The 27,460-nt window shown below is 43.9% G+C and overlaps 1 long non-coding RNA gene across 3 annotated transcripts in view; it reads right to left on the minus strand.

Moving 5' to 3' along the window:
• LOC147997037 (uncharacterized) overlaps positions 1 to 27,244 on the minus strand; it is a 96,692-nt gene extending 69,448 nt beyond the window's left edge. Inside the window, exons 1-3 of one of the 3 annotated variants that reach the window (XR_015652847.1) lie at positions 27,100 to 27,244; positions 26,138 to 26,220; positions 16,497 to 16,742 (exon numbers count right to left, since the gene is read on the minus strand). This is a non-coding gene — a long non-coding RNA (uncharacterized LOC147997037). Of the gene's footprint in view, positions 1 to 5,376; positions 5,491 to 16,496; positions 16,743 to 26,137; positions 26,221 to 27,099 lie in introns of all 3 variants that reach the window. The other 2 variants (XR_015652848.1, XR_015652849.1) reach the window with 2 other exon arrangements.
• Positions 27,245 to 27,460: the final 216 nt, after the last annotated feature.

The raw sequence follows: 27,460 nt of genomic DNA on the forward strand, positions 1-27,460 counted from the left end.
TATGCTATGTGTAGTATGTAGTGTGTATGGTATGTGTTGTGTTGTGTTGTGTGTGTAGTGTGTGGTGTGTGGTGTATGGTATGTGTGGTGTGTGGTGTGGTGTGTATGTGGTGTATGTAGTGTATGTGGTGTGTAGTGTATGATATGTGTATGTGCTGTGTAGTGTGGTGTGTGTGTGGCATATATAGTGTATGTGGTGTGTAGTGTATAATATGTGTGGTGTGAGTGGTGTATGGTATGTGGTGTGTATATGTATGTTATGTGTGGTATGTAATGTATGATATGTGTGGTGTGTGTGGTATGTAGTGTATGGTATGTGTGGTGTGTATGTGTGATGTGTGTGTGGTATGTATGTGAGGTGGTGTGTATGGTATGTGTGTTATGTGTGGTGTGTAGTGTATGATATGTATGTGTGTGTGTGTGGTGTGTGTGGTGTGAGGTGTGAGCACTAGTGCACTCATCTATGTGAGAGTGAGCGGAGTCCAGCAGCAGTAGATACCTGGATATCTTTGGTTATTCTCCACCTTTATTTGCAGCTGACCCTCACCATCATTTCAACCAGCAGGATGATCAGGGAAGACTCTAGGTCTTACTATCTCCACCCCACCCCCAGCGCTGCCTTTACAGGCACATGCTATTATCTCAGACATTTTACCTGGGCGCTACGGATCCAAACTCAGGTCCTCACACGTGTCCTTAACAGCAAGCATTTCACCCTTTCCCAGCCCCTATTAGTGTTTAATTTTAAAGGTCAAATACAATAGAGATTTGGGGTACAGCTGAGTGGTAAAGCACGGGCCTAGCATGGTCTGAGCCCATACCCAGTACTGGGTGTGGAAAGCAAAGGTTAAAGGGCCAGACAACAGTGCACAGCTAGATAGCTCATGAACAGAATGAGCATCCAAGGACCCCATGGTTACAGAGTGGAGCCTCCTTAGCTGCAGAATAAAGAGGAAGATGGGGGGTGCCTGCCTTTATAGCCCAGCATGCAAGAGTAGAGGCAGGTGGATGTCTGTGAGTTTAAGGTCAACCTGGTCCACTAATGAGTTCAGGCCAACTGGGATAACTTTTAGACCATACATAGCTCAGATAGATAGATAATGGATGATAGATACATAGATAGATAGATAGATAGATAGATAGATAGATAGATAGATGATAGATAGATAGATAGATAGATAGATAGATAGATAGATAGACAGATAGATGTGTTCATATAAAAGCGTGTATTTATGCCAGGCATAGTGGTGCACACTTTTAATCCCCGCTCTCGGGAAGCAGAGGCAGGTGGTTCTCTGTGATTTCAAGATCAGCCTGGTCTACAAAGTGAGTTCTTGGATAGCCAAGGGCTATAACACAGAGAAAGTCCGTCTCAAAAAAAAGTGTGTACTTATATACATAAATCAATATATACACATATTCATATACATATCTAAACAGGTATGGGGTACCATACTTGTGCTCTACCACACAGCTGTACCTAAAACAACACACCTTGACCATTCCTAATCTGAAACCCAAAATACTCTAAAATCCGAATTTTTCAGCACATATAGGATGGCCATAAGTGGAAACTTACACATAAAACTGTTCCATGCAAAAGAAAATGACTTAGCAAAGAAAACCCACTACTGGTATCATCGGACACTGGACCTGCATGCTACAATGCCAGGAAAGAAGTGCCCACCAGTGCAACGCTGGCATGAAAGTTACAGGAGCAACCAGTGCTTTCTGCCTTCTCCACACGGGGCAATTTGTGTCGGATACTATGGGTCTGGTTAAAAGCCCATGGCTCGGGAGGCCACGGGCACTGGGGAAGAGTCTGCTCCACTTCTGCTAAGTGCATGTGCCAAACTGTCTTTTCAATATTTATGTTTAGCATTGCTCAGGGAGAGCTTCTCTCGGCAGTGGGCAGCAGTTACTGCAGAGACGTAACTAGTCAGAGAGCGGAGAGTAAGTGACTGCAGAGAGTAAGACAGCATAAAAAAAAAAAAAATAGCAGTAGCCGTCTCCCCTCCAAAGAACACTGCAGGGAGTGGGGGGAAAGTAAAAGCCGGTGGGTGGAGTGCTGCTGTGAAGGGCTTTCCTCTGGACAGACTCGGCCGTCCACTCAGGAACTCGCCGAGGCCGTGCTTACCTGCACACGTGATCAAACCTCGACGCTCGGCCTGCACACTGGCAGGCAGCACCAACCAGATGTCGCGTGACTTAGTGGGGGAAGGAAGAGGACATAAGGGTGGGAAGGGAGCGCGTTGAGGGGGATCTCCAGGGTGGAATGGTGGAGGGGGATCTCCAGGGTGGAAAGGTTTGGGGGATGGGTAAGATCAAGATACATTATATACATGTACAAAATTGTCAAAGAATAAATAAAAGACCCCAAAACTAAAAGACCCCAAAACTGTATGAAATATTCTAGAAAATCACCTTCGGCTTGTGTGTCTATGACTCACGCTGACACACACGTAAATTCCCCCATTTAGACTTGGGTTCTGTTCATTCCCAAAATACCCCATTGTTATATACAAACATGCCATAAGTGCAAAATCCAAGCCACTTCTTGTCCAGGCATTTCTGATTCTGTTGTACCTATGTGTACAACAAAATGCAATTAAAATCTTTATAGTCAGTACTATAAATCAAGATTTCATTTTTCTGCATGTACACATGCTGTTCTAGCCAGTCTTATGTCAACTTGACACCAACTAGAGTTATGTGAAAGGAGGGAACCTAAACTGAGAAAACGCCTCCATAAAATCCAACTATAAGGCAATTTCTTATACTTAATTACTATTAAATACTTGATTACTATTGATGGGGAAGACTCAACCCTTGGTGGGTGGTCCTATTCCTAGGTAGGTGGCCCTGGATTCCACAAGAAAGCAGGCTGAGCGAGTCATGAGAGCAAGCCAGTAAGCAGCACCCTCCATGGTCTCTCATCAGTTCCTGCCTCCAGGCTCCTTCCTTGTTCGAGTTCCTGTCCTGGCTTCCTTCAATGATGAGCAGTGATATGAAAGTGTAAGCTGAATAAACCCATTCCTCTCAAGTTGCTTTGGTCATGTGTTTTATCACAGCAATAGTAACCCTGAGATACATGTGTTGTGTGTATGCACGCTCATGTCCGAGGGAGCAAATGTGTGTGTACACATGCATATGTGTATGATTGCCTGTGGGAGCCCAAGTTCATGTCTGATGTCTTCCTTCATCAAACTCTACTTCACATTGAGACAAGATCTATTGAACTGAGAGCTACTGATTCAAGTCGTCTAGATCCTTTGCTCTGGGACTCCGTTTCCTCCTGAGTGTTGGGAGCAGTCAAGGCCACTCAACTGCTCAGCATTTAGCTGGGTCAGGAGGTGGGGTCTAAGCACTACTTCACCCCTGAATGACGAGCGATTTACCCACTGACCCAGCTCCCTGGCCAGAACTAGAGTAGAAGAAGTCTTTGAGTATTCACAGAATATGGTTTCATATTTGACCATAAAGCAAACCAGTGACTACCTATCTGAACTCAGACTTGTGGCGATCCTCCTGTCTTAGCTTCCCTTGTAAATGGATTACAGGTTGTGCTGCCATTCCTGCTGTGTGTGTGTGTGTGTGTGTGTGTGTGTGTGTGTGTGTGTGTGTGTGTGTGAAAGAGAGAGAGACAGAGACAGAGACAGAGAGACACACACAGAGAATATGTGAGCACACTTATGGGTGCACGTTTGTATGCAAGTACATGTGTGTGAAGATCAGAGGTTAACCTCATGTGTCCTTCCTCAGGGGTTGTTCACCTTATTTTGGGAGATAAGGGCTCTCATTGGGACCCAGGGCTCCCCAAGGGCTTTGACACATAAATTAAGAGGGAAACAGATACTGCACAATTTCTTTCTGTGGCATGGAGACTTTGTGTGTACAAAGCAAAGAAACCTGGCAGGCATTCCCAAACTACTTGAATAGGAGAGAAGTCTCAGGACTTAAGTCAACACCATTTTACACCACTTGCTGCAGAAAGAATCTCTTATAAGCATTGCCTGTCAATAAAAGGCCGCTAGCCAATGAGCTGAGGCAGGAAATAGGAGATGGGACATTGGCAAGAAGAGAAAGGATTCTGAGAAATAGTGAGAGATAAGAGAGAGAGAACTGGGAGAGAGGACCAAGAAGAGGAGTCTCAGGAAGACGGATGTAAAACCAGCAGGTATGTGAACTCAGGGAGACGCTGAGGAAGAAACTGAGGAGACAAAGAAAGCAGAAGACCAGGGCTGAGGAGAGGTAACTAACCAAGTGGTAGGCATAAAATAGTCCGATTGGGTTAAATAAGTTACGAGCTTGTCGGGGAATGAGCCAACGCTTGTGGCCAATGCATGTAATAATAAATAATTAGTCTCAGAGTCATCATTCTGAGCCTGGGAAAAGAAAACACAGATTTTTTAAATTGTTGTTACAACTTGCAGAGGTGACATACTATAAGGTTACCCCCAACACTGAGCCACAGTTGGGGACCTAAGATCAGCCCGTCAACAGACATCTTTTATGTAGCTTCTGTTTTAAAGCTCCACATTTGAAATTTATATTGACTCATTGACACCGAACTTCAGACAACAGCCATGTTATTCATGTCTGGGTGAAGCCAGAGGCAGGGCATTGGATTCCTGGGGGACTGACTACACAGCAGGCTGGAGCTGAGTTCAGTGGGGATCACATTAAACAGTAAAGTCACCAAGACACAGACACAGACACAGACACAGACACAGACACACACACACACACACACACACACACAGAGGCTCACACACTCACATACACACTCACACACAGGCTCACACACTCACTTACATACCCATACACACATGCTCACATACTAATGCACATACATACACACTCACGTACATATATTCATGCACACATACACACACACATACACATACTCACACACATACATATACACACTTGTACACACACTCACATTCACATACTCACACATATACATACTCACACACACATTCATACACACATACTCACACATACGCACAGTCACACACTCTCACACATACTCACACACTCATGCACACATGCACGTGTACACACACACACACACACACACACACGAGGGGATTCAGGAGACGGCTCAGTGGGTAAGGTTCTTGCTTTGAATTCATAAACACTGGAAATTGAATCCCCAGGCAGAGACAGGGAATCACTGAAGCAAGCTGGTGAGCTAGAATTAGTGATCTCAGAGTTCACTGAAAGACCCTGTAATGACTCCTGACTGTGACTTCTTGTCTTCACATATTCACGTATGCACATATCACAAATACACAGAGAGACAGAAAGAGAGAGCGAGCTGCTGTGCGTGTGTGCATATCCAGGCCTATGCTCACTCAGGAGCAGGCTCACCTCATCTTGGGCAAAGCTGGGCTGAGACAGTACTGGCTCAATTCTTTTCTCTGGGCAAAGCTTTCCTTCAGACAGGTGACCTTCGATCCCAGGTCTCACGCTTCGATTTTCCCTCTAATGAGAAAAGCAATAAGAAGTAGACCAAAGTTCACCCCGGCACCTGTGCTCATCCACGTTCAAGAGCAAAGGCATGGGTGCCAGCCCCCAGGCGCTCAGGGGTCACCACACCCTAGTGCAGGGCAGGGAGGGCCCGCCACCTGGGCCTTCACCCAACCTTCACTGCCTTCGAAGGGGGAGGGTGGATGAATACAGAGCTTTGTCTACACGGCTCCCAGTCCCTTCCTCCTTCTTTGCCAATTCCTCAAAGTCAGACTAAATACAAAGTCATTGCAAAATGGAGGCACAGAACCCCTTCTCCAAAGTGTCTTTTTGTGAGCCTAGCCTAAAGAGAACCTCACTGCCACAGCTGTTTGTCCACGAGGCCCTTAACCCTTCGTAGTAGCTTTTTCATGAAGAACTACTGTGGAGAATTTTGGTAACTAGAATCTTCTCTGTTACAGCCAGGCCGAATCCAAAACCAAATAGCACAAAGGACTCATGAGGCCCCTCCCCTCCCTGAGGACCCATTGGTGGTTAGTGGTTGGGAGAGGGGTCATTTTCTCTAGTGTTTTAGCCGCCCGTGGGTTGTCCATGGTTCAGTAAGTAACCTCCCACCCTTGCTCCTGTGATTAAACCTGGTGGACTACACAAAAACCAAGTTAAATTTAAATCATTTCAAAGAAGCCAGTGAGAGAAATCCACATGCAAAATTATTACCACATAAACCTGACAAGAATTCAACCCCCAGAACCCACACAAAGCAGAGCCCAGCCCCTCTCATCTGTAATCCCAGAGCTCTGAGGGGAGATGGGAGGTGGGGGCAGGTGCTGTCCTGGAGTACACAGTAGCCAGTCGTAGCAGCTTGTCAAAGACAGCTTCCTCAGCAAAGAGGAAGGAGAAAAACCTACTCCTGAAAATGACCTCTGACCTCCACAGGCCTGGTGTGAACCATGTGCACACACACACACACACACACACACACACACGTGCACATGGAATAAAAACATTTTAAACGTAATTTAAAAGTCACTTTTAGCTGAAATAGAACGACAACATCAAGCCAGCATCAGGTACTGCTAAGACAGAGGGGAAACTCTCCTCCCCTGGGGGATAGAGGTAAAACACTGCCAAGTGTCATAAAAAGATTATCAAGTGCTGTTAATTCTTTTGTTTTGTTTTAATTTTATTGTATATGTATTGATGGTGTGCCTGCAGGTATATCTGTGCACCATGAATATACAGTTCCTGTCCAGCCCAGAAGAGGGCATCGAATCCCTGAAACTGGTGGTTGTGAGCCTTTATATAAATGCTGGGAATTGAACCTGGGTGCAGCCAGTTAACCTGTCTGAGCCATCTCTCCAACCCAGGAACTGTTAACTCTATATGGGGTTTCAGTAACATCCTTACTCTAAGCACCCATTTTGAAGGACTAAACTCTAGAGAGTGGTCTATGTGACAGGCCCTCACTGATGCCTGGCAGTCCTCATGTAGGAACTGTGAGCCTAGACACACTTATATTGGCACCTGGTAGATACGGCTGTGCTGCCGGCTGTTTTGGACTCTGAGGCCACTTCAGCAACTATATAGAATCACCACATTGGCAGCTGAAGACACTCTCCAGCTGGTCTGCCCTACCCCCGCCTCCCCAGACAAGTGAACTCTGATTGACCTTGCTGCCATTTTCATCTGGCAAGAGTCTGATGAAGGCTTGTGATTGGTGCAGGACACAATCCTTCATTTGCATGAGGAACTGAATTGTGATTGGTGTAAATGTAGTCCTTCATTTGCATGAGGAGCTGAATTGTGATTGGTGTAAATGTAGTCCTTCATTTGCATGAGGAACTGAATTGTGATTGGTGTAAATGTAGTCCTTCATTTGCATGAGGATCTGTTCTTTAACACTCAAATATGTGTCTACCTTCCCCACAGTTCCCATCCAGGGAGAACAAAAGGGCTCCCACAGCTGATATGTGACCATGATCTTTTGGATGAGGTGATTTTGAGTGAATTTCCTCATCTTTTTGCTCCTCTCTGTTCTCTGTATTTCCTCTGAGGAATACATGATTATGGAAATAATCAGCGTTATGGTGGCTGAGATGAGTCAGTCAGTAGAGTGCTTGCCTTGCAATGTCAAGGACCCGGATTTGAATCCCAAAAAACATATAAAACAACTGGGTGTGATGGAGACAGCTGTAATGCCAATGCCAGGGTCCTGAAGAGCTGGTTGGCTGGTTTAGCCTACTTGGTGACCTGCAGGCCAGTGACAGACCCTGTCTCAAAAACCAAAGTAGATAGCTCTTAAGGAAAAGCACCCAGTGCGGGCTTTTGGCGTCCACACACATGTGCACACATACATGGGCCTCTTAATACACAAACACATTCACTCATTGGAGAGGGGATCAGAGCTAAAGGCAAAAACACACAAAAACCAACCAAACAAAAACCCCTTAAGGTTGTAGCAGTGTAACAGGTGGTAACTGGTTTCTTGTGCTGATGTGGAGCTACTGCTCCAGTTCTTTCTGCATTTCCCAGGTGAGAGCATAGAGCTACAGGGAGTTGAGTTCACCCTGAAACTCCTGACTGGCAGATAGAGGAGCCACAATTCTCATAAGGCCCTGAGGACACAGCCTCACCTCTGTGAACTCACAGTCTCCTATCCTGTGATGCAGCACCAGGGAGACCCACAGAGGAGGTCCCAGGGTCCCAGTCTGGGTTCACTGTTTCCTAAGACTGAGAATCCAAAGATGATTTTATACATTGTTCTTTCATACACACACATAGCAAATCCTAACTCCAGCTCCAGGGGCTCTGACATCCTCTTCTGGCCTTTGTTGGCACTGCCTACACCCAGATACACACACATACACATGACATAAAAATAAAATTTAAAATTTTTTCTTTGTTTTTTGAGACAGGATTTCTCTGTGTAGGTCTAGCTGTCCTGGAAAATCCTTCTAGACCAGGCTGCCCTCTAACTCACAGAGATCCACCTGCCTCTGCCTCCGGAGCACTGAGTCTAAAGGCATGTATGTGCCACCATGCCTAGCAAAAGAAAAAAAGAATGTGAAGTACTTAGGATAAAGCTAATGAAATGCATCAAGATGACCACTGTGACCCCTAAAAGAAAGGAAGCTTGGGGACTGGAGAGATGGCTCAGTGGTTAAGAGCACCGACTGCTCTTCCTGAGGTCCTGAGTTCAAATCCCAGCAACCACATGGTGGCTCACAACCATCTGTAATGAGATCTGATGCCCTCTTCTGGTGTGTCTGAAGGCACAGTGTACTCATACAATAAAATAAAATCTTAAAAAATAAATTTAAAAAAAAATAAAAAAAAAAGAAAGGAAGCTTAAACAGCAATATACCAGGCTCATGCACAGACTCCCTAACTATGCTACCAAAGATGGGCTTAGGTTTGGTGTAATCCTCAGAAGGTACTGACCTTATCCATAAAGTCTCACCAACATGTCTGCCCAACCATGAACTGAACAAGGACGATACCAACAGACATGCCGGAAGTAGACGGAGGAAAGACCGTGAGGCCACACCCTCATTAACGTACTATAGGCAAATGAGGGCTCCAAAGATGAGCGCATTGGTTACTTGATACCAAACCATCAGCCCCGAAAATGTACATATAAGTAACACCATAGTTAGAAGTGTGTGCACGCGCCCGCACCCGTGTGTGTGTGTGCATGCGTGTGGGTGCGTATGTGTGTGTGTATCCATGCATGCAGTTAACAATTGATGAAGAAAAAAGAGGCTGTGAATCCGAAAACAGCAAAGAGGATGCAGGGGAGGAAAAGAAGAAATGTAATTGTATTATATTCCCAAAAATTCTTTAAAGTTAAAAAACAAAAGACATTGATAATACCAAAAATAAATAAACATATGGGAGGTGCCAAAGGACACTTTTGTCTGCCTCCAGTTGGCTTGCTGAGCTCTCCTTTTCAACCACCCAAGTGCCACTGTCCCCACCCCACAGAGACCCCCGCAGAGACCCTGCAGAGACCCTGCAGAGACCCCACAGAGACCCTGGTTCTTCTGTGTCTGCTTAGCTTAAGCCCCGCATGATGTCGCAAGCGTAGAACCAGCCCTCAGCAAGGCTTCTCTACACAGCCTAGCATCCCCAGGCTGCAGTCAGCCCCGTGTGTGCTGGATGGTGACCCAGGGCTGCCAGGCTCTCTCCTCTCCCACAGTCCTCTTCATGCTCGGATTGAGTTCATTGATTGTTCAAACCTAAGATCTCCAGGCTTAAACGAGAGCCCTTGGAATCTAATTAAAATCTCGCCAGCCACAAAGCTAGTGTCCTCCTGGGAGATGTCCCCCTCAGCATTTCTAAGCCTGAGCCCTCCTCCCCAGGCACAATGGTCAATGAGGCTCAGCTTCTTCCCCTTCAGGGGTGCTGTGTAGTCATGTGAGCTCCAGGTCTCCTCCACCTGAGGCTATCCGATCAGCCGGTTGGGAGCCGCTTGCAACTACAGCTCTGTGCCAAGGTCTCCCCCTGAACCACTGAAGCCAGCCCTGCAGCAAGCAGACATCACAGGCAGCCTGCTCATTAGAGCCCTGGCAGCAGCTGGGCTCTGGGTTAGGCCCAAACTCCAGGTCTGAAGTCTGTCTTTCAATCAAATTATTAGTGCCCAGAGAAAACAGAAACAAATCCAAATTTCCCAGTCAAATTAGAGGCTCCGATTTTCCTTTTTAAATCTGTATTGACTGTTTCCTTTAGTGATATCTGTGACTCAGAATCAATGTCTACTTCTTTCTTGTTTTGTTTTCATTCTGAAAGCTGATAGTGACCGTGTGTGTGTGTGCGTGTGTGTGTGTGTGTGTGTGATGTATGTGATGTGTGTGATGTGTGTGGTGTGCATAGTGTGTGTGTGTGTGTGAGAGAGAGAGAGAGAGAGAGAGATGTATGTGATGTGTGTGGTGTGTATGATGTGTGTGTTTATGTGATATATGTGTATGTGGTAGGCAGGATATGTATGTGTGTAGTTCGTGGTATGTAGGATATGTGTGTTTGTGGTATGTGTGTGTTTGTATGTATGTATGTGATGTATGATATATATGCTGTGTGTGTGTATGGTGTGTAGGATATGAGTATATGTGGTATGTATGTTTGGTGTTTGTAGTATGTGGTATGTGTATGATGTGTAGGATATGTGTGGGGGAGTATATGTGTTTGGTGTATAGTATGTGTATATGTAGTATGTGTGTTTTGTGTGTGTAGTGTGTGGTATGTGTATGTATGATGTGTAGGATGTGTGTGTATGTGGGATGTATGTGTGCATGTGCGTGCGTGCGTGTGTGTGTGTGTGTGTGTGTGTGTGTGTGTTAACAGAGATCTAACCCAGGACCCCATGCATGCTGGGAAGACTTTCTTCCCACTAAGCTGCACCCCAGCCCAGACAACTCAGCCAGCCTGATTTCACAGATGGACTCATGCATGCACTGAGGGAGAGTCCTGACTTCCAGGCAGTTCTAGATAACCACTTTGTGCCCTCTGTGGTCCTCATGGAAGCTCATGAATCAGTTGCTACAGGGACAGATCTAGAGTCCCTCCCTAAGATCACCTTGGAAAACTCACCAGAGTCTATCAACCAAAGACTTCCCCGAAGCAATTATTATTCCATTTTCCATAAGAAAGTTGAGCATCCTCATCTTCTGGTACCCATTGAGCCAATCATTCAAAGGATGGCTACAGTGGAGGGAGTTTGACCCAGGACAGAGGCTATTCCTGGCAGACATTAGCAGGAAGCATGGGGTTGGGGACAGCGAGGTGGGGAGGAAGGTAGCACAGGCTTCTGACCCAGCAATGACGCTCACAAACAGTCACCATGGTAAAGTCAGTTGCAAGGCCCCAGAAAGCTGATGGAGTGAAGCAAGAGCTAAGGACAGACAGTTTCTCACTTCCACTTGGTGCCGGCAAGATTCAGTAAGAAGGTCGGTGTGGGCCAGTGAGATGGCTCAGCAGGTAAAAGTGCTTGCCACCAAACCTGCCAACCTGAGTTTGATTCCCCAGGCCCCACATGGTAGAAGGAGGGAACTGGCCATCACAAGTTGTCCTCTGACCCCACATGTGGTAAGAAATAGATTGTCATGGCCATTTTCAGTATAAGCGCAGTAAGGATTCATCAGAGTTACAGAAGAACAGGAGGTGCTGGGCCTCCCCCCTCCCCCAGCTCCAGCTTGTCTTAGAACCCTGAAAGGTAAAAAGTTACAGGCCTTTGGCTCCATGACTGAGCTCACAATCAAGAAAAAAAGGAAAAGCCTAAGCCCCAGATTATTTACTAGAAAAGGCTCTGTGCTCTAAACCAATGAGATGGAGACTTGGGAAAGGGGTAAGTGCCAGACTTTGTGACAGGGATGTCTCACTGCTGGGGACTTGTAAAACCACAACAGCCAACCAGTTCTGCCTCTTTTCTGTGCTAGCATCTCTTTCTGCAGAAGTGTATATTAAAAAGGCTGGCGAGATGGCTCAGGAGTTAAGAGCACTTGCTGCTCTTGTAGAAGACCCAGGTTCTATTGCAAGCACCCACATGGCTTCCTCACAACCCTCAGTAACTCCAGAGGGATCTGATGCCCTCTTCTGGCCTCTGGGGGTACTGCATGAATGTGGTACACAGATACATGTGGGCAAAATACCCATACATACAAAGTAAAATAGTAAAATAAAATCTTAAATCTATTTTGTTTTCTCAAGCCTCTTAAATTTGTTATTATCTTATTTCTAACAATGTGCATGCATACACTGAGAGAATAAATAAACGTAATAAAACACAACATAGGTCTTTGCCCCGGAGTTAACTGTGTGGCACAGTTCTCTGGACCCAAATCCCACCCAGAGAGAGCTGGTCTCCAAGGAGTGCTGACACACCTAATATCACAGGCTCACAGGCTCACAAGAGGGACAGGCTCCAGTCAGAGACAGCAAGGGCAGGTCACACTAGAGATAAGCAGATGGCAAGAGGCAACTGAAAGAGCATCAGCTACAGAAACCAAGGCCACTTGGCATCCTCAGAATCCAGTTCTTCCACCACAGCAAGTCCCAGATACCCCATCACACCAGAAAATCAAGATTCTGATTGAAAGTCACATCTCATGATGATGATATAAGACTTTAAGAAGGACATAAATAATTCCTTAAAGAAATACAGGACAACACAGGTAAACAGGTAGAAGCCCTTAAAGAGGAAACACAAAAATCTCTTAAAGAAATACAGGAAAACACAACCAAACAGGTGAAAGAATTGAACAAAACCATCCAGGATGTAAACATGGAAATAGAAACAATAAATCACAAAGGGAGACAACCCTGGTGTTAGAAAACCTAGAGAAGAGATCAGAAGTCATAGACACAAGCATCACCAACAGAATACAAGAGATAGAAGAGAAAATCTCAGGGGCAGAAGATACCATAGAAAATATTGACACGACCATCAAAGAAAATGAAAAATGCAAAAAGCTCCTAACCCAAAACATCCAGGAAATCCAGGACACAATGAGACAATCAAACCTAAGGATAATGGGTATAGAAGAGAGCAAAGATTTAACAAAATTATAGAAGAAAACTTCCCTAACCTAAAGAAAGAGATTCCCAGGAACATTCAAGAAGCCTAAAGAACTCCAAATATATTGGACCAGAAAAGAAACTCCTATCACATAATAATCAAAACACCAAATGCACAAAACAAAAGAATATTAAAGAAAGAATATTAAAAGCAGTAAAGGAAAAAGGTCAAGTAACATATAAAGGCAGACCTATCAGAATTACACCAGACTTCTCATCAGAGACTATGAAAGCCAGAAGATCCTAAGAGACCCTAAGAGAACACAAATGCCAGCCCATGCTACCATATCCAGCAAAACTCTCAATTAACATAGAGAGAGAAACCAAAATATTCCAAGAAAAAAACAAATTTACACACTATCTTTACACAAATCCAGCCCTACAAAGGATAATAGATGGGACACTCCCTAGAAAAAGCAAGAAAGTAATCTTCTTGCAACAAACCCAAATGAAGAGAGCCACACAAACATAATTCTACCTCTAACAACAAAAATAACAGGAAGCAACAATCACTTTTCCTTAATATCTCAACATCAATGGATTCAATTCCCCAATAAAAAGACATAGATTAACAAACTGGCTACATAAACCCAGTTTTTTGTTGCATACAGGAAATGCACTTCAGTGACAAAGACAGATACTACCTCAGAATAAAAGGCTGGAAAAAATTTTCCAAGCAAATGGTCTCAAGAAACAAGCTGGAGTAGCCATTCTAATAGCAAATAAAATCAACTTCCAGCCAAAAGTTATTTTAAAAAAAAAGATAAGGAAGGACACTTCCTACTCATCAAAAGAAAAATCTACCAAGATGAACTCTCAATTCTGAACATCTATTCTCCACATGCAAGGGCACCCATATTCATAAAAGAAACCTTACTACAGCCAAAGCACACATTGCACCTCACACAATAATAGTGGGAGACTTCAACACCCCACTCTCATCAATGTTCTGATCATGGAAATAGAAACTAAACAGAGACACAGTAAAATTAACAGAAGTTATGAACCAAATGGATTTAACAGATACCTAGAGAACATTTCATCCTAAAAGCAAAAAATGTGCCTTCTTCTCAGCACCTCATGGTACCTTCTCCAAAACTGACCATATAATCGGTCACAAAACAGGCCTCAACAGATACAAGAAGATCAAAATAATCCCATGCATCCTATCAGATCACCATGGACTAAGGCTGGTCTTCAATAACAACAAAAACAACAGAAAGGCCACATACACATGGAAGCTGAACAATGCTCTACTCGATGATAACTTGATCAAGGAAGAAATAAAGAAAAAATTAAGGACTTTTTAGAATTTAATGAAAATGAAGGCACAATATACCCAAACATATGGGACAGAGTGAAAGCAGTGCTAAGAGGAAAACTCATAGCTCTGAGTGCCTCCAAAAAGAAACTGGAGAGAGCATACATACACTATCAACTTGATAGCACATCTGAAAGTTCTACAACAAAAGGAAGCAAATACACCCAAGAGGAGTAGATGGCAGGAAATAATCAAACGCAGGGTTGAAATCAACCAAGAAGGGGGAAAAAAGCTATACAAAGAATCAACAAAACTAGGAGCTCGTTCTTAGAAAAAAAATCAACAAGATAAATATACCCTTAGCCAGACTACCCAGAGGGCACAGAGACAGTATCCAAATTAACAAAATCAGAAATGAAAAGGGAGACATAACATAAACTGAGGAGATGCAAAACAAAACAAAACAAAAAAAACAAAAAACATCAGATCCTACTACAAAAAACTATACTCAACAAAACTGGAAAATCTGGATGAAATGACAATTATCTAGACAGATACTAGGTGCCCAAATTAAATCAGGATAAAATAAACCATCTAAACAATCCCTTAACCCCTAAAGAAACAGAAGCAGTCTTTAAAAGTTTTCCAACCAAAAACACCCAGGAACAGAGGGGTTTAGTGCAGAATTCTATCAGACCTTCAAAGAAGACCTAATACCAATACTCTTCAAACTATTCTACAAAATAGAAAGAGAAGGAACACTACCCAATTCGTTTTATGAAGTCACAATTATGCTCATTCCTAAACCACACAAAGACCCAATAAAGAAAGAGAACTTCAGACCAATTTGAATATCGATACAAAATTACTCAATAAAATTCTTGCAAACCGAATCCAAGAACACATCAAAATGATCATCCATCATGATCAAGTAGGCTTCATCCCACGGATGTAGGAATGGTTCAATATACAGAAATCCATCAATGTAATCCACTATATAAACAAACTCAAAGATAAAAACCACATGATCATCACATTCAATGCTGAGAAAGCATTTGACAAAATTCAACACCCCTTCATGATAAAAGTCTTAGAAAGATCGGGAATTCAAGGCCCATACCTAACCATAGTAAAAGCAATGTACAGCAAACCAGTAGCCAACATCAAATGAAATGGAGAGTAACTTGAAGCAGTCCTACTAAAATCAGGGACTAGACAAGGCTGCCCACTCTCTCCCTACCTATACAATATAGTTCTTGAAGTCCTAGCCAGAGTAATTAGACAACAAAAAGAGTTCAAAGGGATATGATTTGGGAAGAAAGAAGTCAAAATATCACTATTTTCAGATGATATGATAGCATGCATGCTGGGGGCCAGCCCCAGCATTAGTCTTCCTTCTCGTGTTCTTCTTGAGGTAGCAGAGGGGGAAGAGTGTCAGTGGAGGGTAAGACTTTGTCTTAAGAGATATTTAGGGTTGCTGTATAATAATAAGTTTACTTATCTAAGTCTGTTACTATGTTACTGTAGCTGATTTACTTATCTATGTCTAAGTCACTATGCTCTGCTACTGTAATTGACCCACCTTCTGTGTTCCTCTGAGGCCAGAAACTGCATCTCTGGCACTTGGCACCTCATTCTAAAACAGCAGGAGATAAAGTACTTGCTGGAGTCTTTTCCCTTTTGTCCCTATGCCTCTTGCTTGTCAGGCTAGGGGGAAGTTTGGAGCAATAAACTTCTATTGAGCCAAGAGAAGTGAATAGCGCTTGCAGAAGGAAAACTTTTACATTGGCAAATATGCATAAACTTATATTATTTCATATTTAGATTCATATATGCACATTTCTACATTTCCACTCAACCTAGTTGGGTCCAACTTACATGCATTCTCACAATTACATTCTTACACACACATATGCATACATTCTCACAATTACATACTTACACACACATCCATACTTACATATGCATATGGAGCAAAAGACCAAGCACCAGTGCAGAAAGAACTCACTCATTCTGGAAGAAAAATGGGCTCCAATCTTTATTGCATAGAGAAAGAAAAAGCTTCTACCTTTTAATGCTAAATGAATTAAACTCAAGTTTGTAAGAAAAAGCCTTGTTCCTTTTAATAAGACTAAGCCTGCCTTGCTATTAAGATGGGACCTGTTCTGTCCCATGGTAAGGAGAAGCCTACCTGCTCCTTCTGCTCTCTCCAGCTTCTTCTTTTTTCCTCTTTTCCTCTGCATGCTGCACATTGCTCTCTTAGTTACTTATAGTCTCTAACTTATTCCACTCTGCATTTCTTCTCAGCCCAGATCTTTTTAGCTCAGTTCTCCTTAGCTCAATTCAGCTCAGTTCTCCTTCACTCAGTACAGACTCTTCAGCTCAGTCTCTTCCAGCTCAGTTCTGACTCTTCTCTTTGTCCTCAGCACCTAAACATCTTTCAGAATACATGATCACATGTTACAAAGTTCATCACAAGTTCATTTGAAAAATCAATGCATAAACTGAATAGAAGTTTACAACAGAGAATGTTTACATGAATATCCATCAGGAGTAATTATCTGGCTAAACGTCCATCACCTGTCACAGCTCCACAGGTTCACTGAAGGTTTAAAACCATAACTAAGTTATTAGTGAAATTTTGTATAGGTAAACCCAATCAATATTTTATCCTCTGTCCTAGCACCTATAATAAATCATTAGTTCCCTTTTTATGACCTTTGGTTAACTGTTTTATAGCCTCTTGGAATGTGCTCTGAGTAGGAGAGAGTCTGGTTAGTATCTAAGAGCAGTTAACTGGTGACACCTGGGAGACTGGCAGAGTTCTCACTGCAGTTTTGACTATCGGAAAAAGACTTAATAGCAGTCCCACTATAAAAGAGCTTAATAATCAGTGATATAATTTTAGGAGTTCTTATAGGATCATCATTAAGACTTAAGAAGTCATCTTTGTCTATATAGCATCACTGTGAGACAGTGCACCTTTGTAGATCTGCAAAGATCTGCTCCAAAATGGTGTGCTATTACTTAATGATTGTTATATATGTTTAAAAATAACAACAGAAAAAGCATTTTAATAGCAGGAATCTTTCCTAAAATGAATCCCTTACAGCCTTGCTTAATAAAGGCGAATCGGTCGCAGATTATATAATAATCCAAGGATGGCCATCTCAGGATGATCACCTGCTAGTTATTACCTTGTCCCGTTATGGCTCCCGACATATACAGATATATGAAGTGACCCCAAAAATTCCACCACAGAACTAAACCTGATAAACAACTTCACAAAGTGGCTGGATATAAAATTAACTCAAACAAATCAGAAGCCTTCCTCTACTCAAAGGATAAACAGACTGAGAAAGAAGTTAGGGAAATGACACCCTTCACGATAGTCACAAACAATATAAAGTACCTTAGTGTGACTTAACCAAGCAAGTGAAAGATCTGTATGACAAGAACTTCAAGCCTCTGAAGAAAGAAACTGAAGAAGATCTCAGAAAATGGAAAGATCTCCCATGCTCATGGATTGGCAGGATTAATATAGTAAAATGGCCATCTTGCCAAAAGCAATCTACAGATTCAATGCAATCCCCATCAAAATTCCAACTCAATTCTTCATAAAATTAGAAAGAGCAATTTGCAAATTCATTTGGAATAACAAAAAACCCAAGATAGTGAAAACTATTCTCAATGATAAAAGAAATTCTAGTGCAAACACCACCCCTGACCTCAAGCTGTATTACAGAGCAATAGTGATTTTAAAAAAAAACAAAACTGCCTGGTATTGGTACAGAGACAGGCAGGTAGGTCAATGGAATAGAATCAAAGACCCAGAAATGAACCCATACACCTATAGTCCCTTGATCTTTGACAAAGAGGCTAAAACTATCCAGTGGGAAAAGACAGTTTTTTTAACAAGTGGTACTGGTTCAACTAGTGGTCAGCATGTAGAAATCAGTCCATTCTTATCTCCTTGTACAAAGCTCAAGTCCAAGTGGATCAAGGACCTCTACATAAAACCAGATACACTGAAACTAACAGAAGGGAAAGTGGGGAAGAGCCTTAAACACATGGCACAGGGGAAATTTTCTTGAACAGAACACCAGTGGCTTATGCTCTAAGAACAATAATCCACAAACGGTACCTCATAAAATTGCAAAGCTTCTGTAAGGCAAAGGACTGTCAATAGGACAAAACAGCAACCAACAGATTGGGAAAAGATCTTTACCAATCCCACATCCAAGAGAAGGCTAATATCTAGTATATACAAAGAATTCAAGAAGTTAGGCTCCAGAGAGCCAAATAACCCTGTTAAAAAATGGGGTACAGAGCTAAAAAAGAATTCTCAACTGAGGGATATGGAATAGCTGAGAAGCACCTAAAGAAATGTTCAACATCCTTAGTCATCAGGAAAATGCAAACCAAAACAACTCTGAAATTCCACCTCACACCAGTCAGAATGGCTAAGATCAAAATCTCAGGTGACAACAGATGGTTGAACACTCTTCCATTGTTGGTGGGATTGCAAGCTGGTACAACCACTGTGGAAATCAATCTGGAGGTTCCTCAGAAAATTAAACATAGTACTACCTGAGGACCCAACTATACCACTCCAGGGCATATACCCAAAAGATGCTCCAACATATAACAAGGACACATGTTCTATGTTCATAGCAGCCTTATTTATAATAGCCAGAAGCTGGAAAGAACCTAAATGTTCTTCAACGGAGGAATGGCTACAGAAATATGGTATATCTACACAATGGAGTACTACTCAGCTATCAAAACAATAACTTCATGAAATTCGTAGGCAAATGGATCGAGTGAGATAACCCAATCACAGAAAAACACACATGATATGCCCTCACTGATAAGTGGATATTAACCCAAAAGCTCAGATTACCCAAAATACAATCCACAGACCACATGAAGCTCAAGAAGAAAGACAACCAAAATGTGGATGCTTCAGTCCTTCTTAGAAGGGGGAACAAAATACTCACAGGAGGAAATACAAAGACAAAGTATAGAGCAGAGACTGAAGGAAAGGCCATCCAAAGACTGCCCCACTTAGGGATCCATCGCACATACAGTCAACAAACTCAGATACTATTGCGATGCCAAGAAGTGCTTGCTGACAGGAACCTGCTATAGTCGTCTCCTGAGAGGCTCTGCCAGAGTCTGACAAATACAGAGGCAGCCAACCATTGGACTGAGCATGGGGTCCCCAATGGAGGAGTTAGAGAAACGACTGAAGGAGCTGAAGGGGTTTGCAACCCATAGGAAGAACAACAATGGCAACCAACCAGATCCCCCAGAGCTCCCAGGGATTAAACCACCAACCCAAGAGTACCCATGGAATTACCCATGGCTCCAGCCTCATATGTAGCAGAGGATGACCTTGTCAGACATCAATGGGATGAAAGGCCCTTGGTCCTGGGAAGGCTTGATGCCCCAGTGTAGGGGAATGCCAGGGCAGGGAGGTGGGAGTCGGTGGGTGGGTGGGGGAACACCCTCATAGAAGGAGGGTCAGGAAGGATAGGATAGGGGATTTCCAGAGGGGAAACCGAGAAAAGGGATAACATTTGAAATGTAAGTAAAGAAAATATCCAATAAAAAAAACATGAAAAGGAGTGCAGGTAGACAAGCCTTTGCAAGGAAACAGACACTGTGGTAGGCAGGATTCTGTAGAGGGAATAGAACAGAGAGAGTGTGTGTGCGCAGTAAAAGGGAATGTATTAGACTGGCTTACACGATAGGGGCCAGGGAGCCCTGGCTGGCTGCGCATTGAGAGCCAGAGGATCAGGTTCCCGATCCATAGAAGCCAGTCTCCTGCCGTTGTGTTGCACACCTTCAACCCCAGCACTAGGGAGGCAGAGGCAGGAGGGTCAAGAGTTCAAAGCTATCCTACATAAAAACACATGGGTGACAGCCATGGTGGGCAACTGGCATCCAGAAGAGACAGTTTTATCCCAGGATTCTGTATCACACACAAAGCAGTTCACGCCCAAAAATGACTGCTGGTATCCCAGCATCCCAGTCTGCATTCTAGGTAACAAAGGGAAAAAGAGAACAGTGCACCATTCTGCAACCCAACACCTTCTTCACTTACCAGAGGCTAACACTAGTCCTGGGACTCAACTGTGTTCCAGGGCAGCTGTGTAAGGTGTGTTCTCAGTGGGAAGACACTTAGGGCCTGTTACTAAGAAAGGAGAAACTGAGTCGTGGATACAGCCCCATACGTGACACATCCGCTAGACACCAGTCCACGACTGGGCTGGCGATAGAGAAATGAGAACCTTTGGCAGAAAGCATTAGACATGAATACAGGCAAGATAAGAGCATATACTACCCTCATGGCGTGCGTCTGCTTGTGTCTAAAACACAGCATGTGTGTGCACATTCACAGATGGGCAGATATAAATACTTTGTGCGTATGTTTTGCATATGCATATATGTGATGTGTATGAACATCATATGTGTAAATGTGTGCATGTGTGTGAATATGTATATGAGTATATAGCAATATATATACATATGTACACATATGTATATATATATATATGGAGAGAGAGAGAGATTTATCTATGAATTTCCCACTAAGGATTGAACATGAAGCCTCAGGAAGGCTAGGCAAATGTTTTTGCACTCAGCCTAGACTGGAGGTAGAGAAAAGCTTTCCCTACATAGCCCAAGATGACTTCAGACTCTTGATTCTCCTCCTGCCTCAGTTTCCCCAGTACTGGGATGACCAGAGTGTCCCACACACCTGGTCTGAGGAGCAAGGTCAGAGCTCTTAGAAAATCTCCAACAGTTGACACAGTTCACAAGCTCGATTTATGCCATGTGGAACTGTTGGCCAGTGTAGACAAGACGTGCTATTTTCAAGCCTATGGGAATATATGAACGGACAGTTTGGGTGATCAGAGAATGGCCTAGAAACAGAGAAGGACCCTGCCTTGGAGCTGTGTGGGTGTGGCATGGCAGTGAGACTAGCATGTCACATTGGTTTTTATTTTCATTTTAACCCTACTCATTTGGAGACAAGAAGTCTACCTTAAATAGCTTGCCATCATAAAGGAACCTGCAAATAAGTGACAAAATATTTAGAGCCACACGTCTACCGTCTACCTAAGCATCACTTTCCAAAACCGGTGGGATGCAGTTCAAGTGCATGGGGATGTAGTTCTAAATTTACACCCTTAACTCTATTATATTAAGAAAAAGAAAGAAAGAAACCAAAGGAGGCTGGAAACAGGCTGTAGTGTTCAACCTGAGAACCTGGGAAAATATTAAAGACAAAGAAATAATATTAAAGGAAATCCTTCTAACAAGAACAATTAGCAACTGGAGAGATGGCTCAATGGTCACACACGCTGGCTGCACTTTCAGGGCCTGAATTAGATTTCAGGGCACCCGTGTTGGGTGGCTCACAACCAGCTGTAACCCAGGGGTCCAGTGGATCCACTGCCCTCCTCTGGCCTCCGCAGTCACAGACACATGTTGCAGACACACACATACACACACATAAAAAAAATGAATACTTTAAAAAGAAGTGTTAATAAAAAATTTTTAAGTAAGGGGGTATCTGGTATGACGTGGACTGCTCTCCCTGAGGTTCTCTTCCACATGGGAGCATCCGATGACCTTCAGGGACAGGACTGGTTCCCCAGGTTGACAGAGGAGCCAAGGTTACAGTCCCACTGACTGCCCATCCCCTCCCTGGCTGTTTTTTTCTGGTCCCACTCAAGAGGGTGCCCTTTGTTGTTCTCCAGTACAAAGTAAACTGAGTATAATGGCACTGTCTCCAAACGATACCAGTGGCTGTTGGTTGCAAAGGCATAAACAGTGGGAACGGGAGAGCAGGCCCACAGTCTTACAAAATCCATCAGACAAGATGGTGTAGAAGCTTCTGGTGGTGAAGGTTAAACCTTAGAACTGCACAGGTTTTAAAATAACACAAAAGGCAGACTCGCTTATTTTAGGAGGGAGGCATCACTGGCTTGCCAGCTGGATGGGGCCTGCACATGAAAATAAAATTACAAACAATTCTACTTTTAAACATAGATTCAGGATCTTAAGTAAAATATGAACGGAATAAATTCAGTGTGCTGCACTTTCAAAATACATACATCAGAACTAGGCTGAGATTAGCCCAGGCCTGCAAGCACTGATTTAGAAACGTATTTAAGCAGAGTTAGAGATGCACTTGGGGGACTGAGGCAGGAGGATCTTGAGTGTGAGGCCAGCCTGAGATACACAGTGGGAGTGGGAGAGAGAGGGGGACATAGAAATATCGCAGTAGGTGAAGAAAATATGCAGTAAGGTGTAACGTTTGTGGGACGGAAGAGATACCCGGCAGCCAAAAACACTGGCTGCTCTTCCCGGGGACCTGGGTTAGGTTCCCAGCACCGTCATGGCGGCTCACAACCAACTGTAACTCCAGGTCCTGGAAATCTGATGCCCTCTTCTGGCCTCTGAGGGTACCAGGTGTACACGTGATATACTCACACATAAAATAAAAGTATTTAAAAGTTTTAAATGTAATGTTTGTTTCTGAACTGAAAATAGAACACAATTCCTTGAATTTAGTAAAGATCTCTATTAAAAACCCATCACAGGACTGGGAGCGCGGCTTAGTGGTAAAGCACTTATGCAAGGTTGTGAGCCCAGTACCTATTGCCTAAGAACAAATAAAAACATAAAACAGAAACATCATAGGAGATAAAGTAATTTTTAAATATTTATCTTTAATTAGGTATAATTAGGTTCATGTGTGAACGCAGGTGTCCTCAGAGGCCAGAACAGGGCATCGGATCCCCTGACACTGGAGTCACAGACACTTGTGAGCTGCCACATGGCTGCTGGGAATCAAACCTGGGTTCCCCGCAAGAGCAACATATGCTCTCAACCACTTCCCCACATCTCCAGCCTCCAGATATTATATCCAGTATTAAAATATGTAAAGTATTGCCATTACAGCTAATGGGAAAAAGTCAGAAATCATCCCTTTATCCAGTGTTTGGCTTGAGGTTATTGCCAATTCAATAAGACAAGAAAAAAAAAAGCTCCATTTCCTCATGGGTGCAGGGAACCAGCACATCCTGATCCCTTGCCGATGGTATGGTCACTGGTATAGAAAGTCCAAGAGTTTCTAGAAACCTTAAAAATTAATATAAAAGTTCAGCCGGGCTCCTGGATCCAAGACAAACACACATAGGAAACAGTCCACAGCGTTCTCTGCCTGGCAACAGCCAATTAGGAAACACAAACAAAGAAAGTTTCACAGTGGCAGTAAAACTAGCTGTGCAAGACCTTTATGAAGAACATTTAAGAATGCAACTGCAGAATGCAGATGCCTAAATAAACAGAGATATACAGCAGCTCCAGGCTGGAAAGGCTCAGTGCCGTAAACACATCAATCCTGTCTAAATTAACCCATAAAGTTAATGCAATTGCAGTCGAATTCCAACTGAAGCCTGGAGAAAAGAATCCTAAAACACAAATGGGAAAGCAAAGCTAAGAGAAGCCAAGGCCATCTCCAAGAGTCACAAGGGGAGGCAGGGCTTTCCTACCAGGAATCCTGCCAGCCTCTTGCTGACAGAAAAACAGGCAGTGTTACAAAGACAGACGAACAGACCCAGAATACAGAATCCAATTACTTGATTTAATAAAAATCAAAGTTGAAATGGGCACAGGAAATAAATTGTGCTAGGTCACAAGGGTGCCCATTTGGAAAGAAAGAAAGGAATGCAGGAAGGAAGGAAATAGGCAGGTAGGTACGTATGCACATACATAAATACTACATTCATGACACATACATGCATACATACACACATACACACATACATGGTGTATACATGATACATACAAACATGCATACATGATAGACAGACAGACAGACAGACAGACAGACAGACAGACAGACAGACAAAATGTTCCCTTTTCCCTGTTTTGTAGACAGGGTCTCACTACATAGTCTTGGCTGGCCTGAAAATCACTATGTAGATGAGGCTAGCCTCAAACTCACAGAGCTCCACCTGCTTCTGCCTCCTGAGGGCTGGGATTAAAAGCATGTAGCCCCACACCCAATGAGCTTTTTTTTTCTTTTTTAAAATAAGTGTGTAATGTGTGAGATGCCGTGTGTTTTGTGGCTCTCCTGCCATCTTCCCTCTTCTCTCCTCCCCCACTTCAGGTTCTTTTCGTCTCTCACTTCCAATGTATTCTTTTGCCCACCCTCATCCTTCCTGATCACCTAATATTGGCTTTTCTTGTTCTCCTTTCTGGAGTTTTGAGGTTCAGCAGGGTTTACCCATCCTGATACCTGTTAAAATACATACATACATACATACATACATACATACATACATACATACACACATACATACATACATTACAACCCAGGATCCTAACTTGAGGAAAAACATGTGGTTTTCACTTTTCTAAATTTGGGCCATCTCATTTAATATTGTCCATTCCGGATACATCTATTTTCCTGTGAATTTCTGGTTTTGATTTCTCTTGCAACCGAATGATGTACTTTGTGTCTGTGTACCACATTTTCATTATCCATTCATGCCCTGGTAGATGTCTAGGCTGCTCCCATCTCAGGTTTCAGCTTTCTGTGGTGTGGACACGGGGTGCCTAGACCACCCCTGTTTATGTCCTGCACCTAGCACATGTAATCTATCTGCTGTGTTTGCCTGAGCACCCTGAGGCCTGAGGGTTCCACTCATCTCAGTAAAACAGCAGCTCCCAGAACCCGGGAGCTAGTATCCCAGAAGTAATGGGCAGGATGAGCATGACCCCTCTGGAGGAAGGACATATGTATCCCATACCATTCTTGTGGCTGAGGCCCAGTTACCCACCTACGTACCGGTCCATCGGCCTGCCCTTCCCATGACTTCCTCTATTACTACTTAACAACTAAATCTACTCTCAGGAACTGCTCCTGATGAGCCATGCCAAGATAACAGCACACACACACACACTCACACACACATGCACACACACACTCAGGCGTGCATGAGCACATATACACACACACTCAGATGTGCATGTGCATACACACACATACATGCACACACACATGCACACACACACACACTCAGGCGTGCATGTATACACACACACACTCAGGCGTGCATGTACGTACACACACACACACTCAGGTGTGCATGAGAACATATACACACACTCAGACGTGCATGTGCACACACACACACGCACACACACACACACACACACACACACACACACACAATGTACTGAAGTTTTAGAGATGAAAAGCCAACTTCTAAAGACAGGCAGAAAGCAGGAGAACCCAATCGAGATCTGTACAAACGTTTCTTACGTGGATACTGCTTAGGTTTTTGTCTACTTGACTCGAACCTAGAGAGAGGTTTGACTTGAGATCCTAAAGGCCAGAAGAAAGTCCCAGCCCTGGTAGCAACTGGGCTAGGTGAGACAGTTCACCGCCCTCTCCAAGGTGGAAGGGGTGAAATGGAACGGGCTCTACACAAGTGGCTGTATGCCCAGTTCAGTGCCTTGGGGTTGGTCCCAAATGACTGACAGGTCAGACGTGCAGAGGTGACAGTAGACACTCCTGAGCCTGTAGGAAGCCATCATCGCTACAGTGGCTGGAGATAAGGCTGACTGCTCAGTCCAACCCCAAAACATTAATAACCTCTGCCACACTGTGTACTCATCTTCTTGCTTCAGGCCCCTCCACTGGCCGACCCCGTATCCAGTCTTCATTTTCTCCAAACTTCTTATAGTGTGCTCTCTAGACACATGTCTATCCTGATAAGCCCCTAAGCCCCCAAGCACCCTCACCTGCCTCTGTCTTCACTAGCAGCAACGGTGACGTAGATCAGCAGGTTCCTCCTGGCACTCTGCCCATGGGCTGTTAGGACCACCTGGAAGACCATGTCCCAACAACTGGGGATCAGGTTCAATGTGGACTCTACATCCAAACAGTTCCCAGAAGATCTGGATAACCCACTGTGGGAACCCTGAAGCTCCACAAGTCCTCTGGTCCAGGAGAGCCAGTTGACAGTCTCTGCGGTGAAATCACAGCACCTGGTCCGAGGCCATGCCCTCCACAGGGGAAGATAGCACACAGTGTAGCCAGGGTGACTGACATTCTCTTCTATGGTGGGACTTTGGAAACAGTGTGGTGGTTTGAATGAAAATGACCCTTGTAGGCTCCTGTATTTGCATGCATGATTCCCCAGGTGGTGAAACTATTTGGGAAGGATTAGGAGGTGTGGCCCTGTTGGAGGAGGTGTGTCACTGGGCTTCGAGATTTAAAAGGCCCATACCATTCCCAGTTAGAGCTTTCTCTCTCTGCCTTGTGTTTATGGACCAGAATGTAAACTCAGTTACTGCTCCAGCGCCATTCCTGCCTGCCTGCTGTCATGCTCCCTGCCATGATGGTTGTGAACGCTAACCCTCTGGAACCCTGAGCCCTCATAGTAAATGCTTTCTTCTATAAGTTGTCTTGGTTGTGGTGTCTCTTCACAGTCATAAAAAAGTCATCAAGTCACACAGAATCTTTGTTCTCCCACCCTGTGTGAGCATCTGAGACCTATTTCAGAACAACAAAGCAAGGCGTTCCCACCCAACCCCGCTCTCCTCCCACCTTCCTCTCGCCCTCTTGTGCCTGAAAGTGTCCACAGCCACTCCTGCACCCTCCTCCCTTAACCATTCACAGATGTCACACACACACACACACACACACACACACACACACACACACACACACACACCTTAGACCCCTGAGAAGCTGTTCTTACCAATGATTAAGATAACTGCCTGAAGTCCATTGGTAACTCTTAAGAGAACAGTAAAAGCTTGACCTTGGTCCTATGGGAGATGTGATCACTCAACACTGTGTTTCCTCTGCTGCCTTCCACCTCGAGGTGGTACACGGCCAGGAGGAGCACTCACCCAAGACTGTGCTATGATCTTTGGACTTTCAGCCTTTGAGACTCCTCCCAATAAATAAATGTTAGCCTGCCTTGGGTGTTCCATTACCATAACAGCAAGTGGACTGATACAGGAGACTGCAGCAGGCTGGGAACTCAACCCTGTTCTCGGTCCTGAGGTCCTGCACCAAGTACTCTACCTGTCCTCTGTTGTGGAAAGGGAAGGTTT

This window comes from Rattus norvegicus, chromosome 1 (genome assembly GCF_021556685.1).
Source record: "Rattus norvegicus strain SHRSP/BbbUtx chromosome 1, alternate assembly SHRSP_T2T, whole genome shotgun sequence".
NCBI classification, from domain to species: domain Eukaryota; kingdom Metazoa; phylum Chordata; class Mammalia; order Rodentia; family Muridae; genus Rattus; species Rattus norvegicus.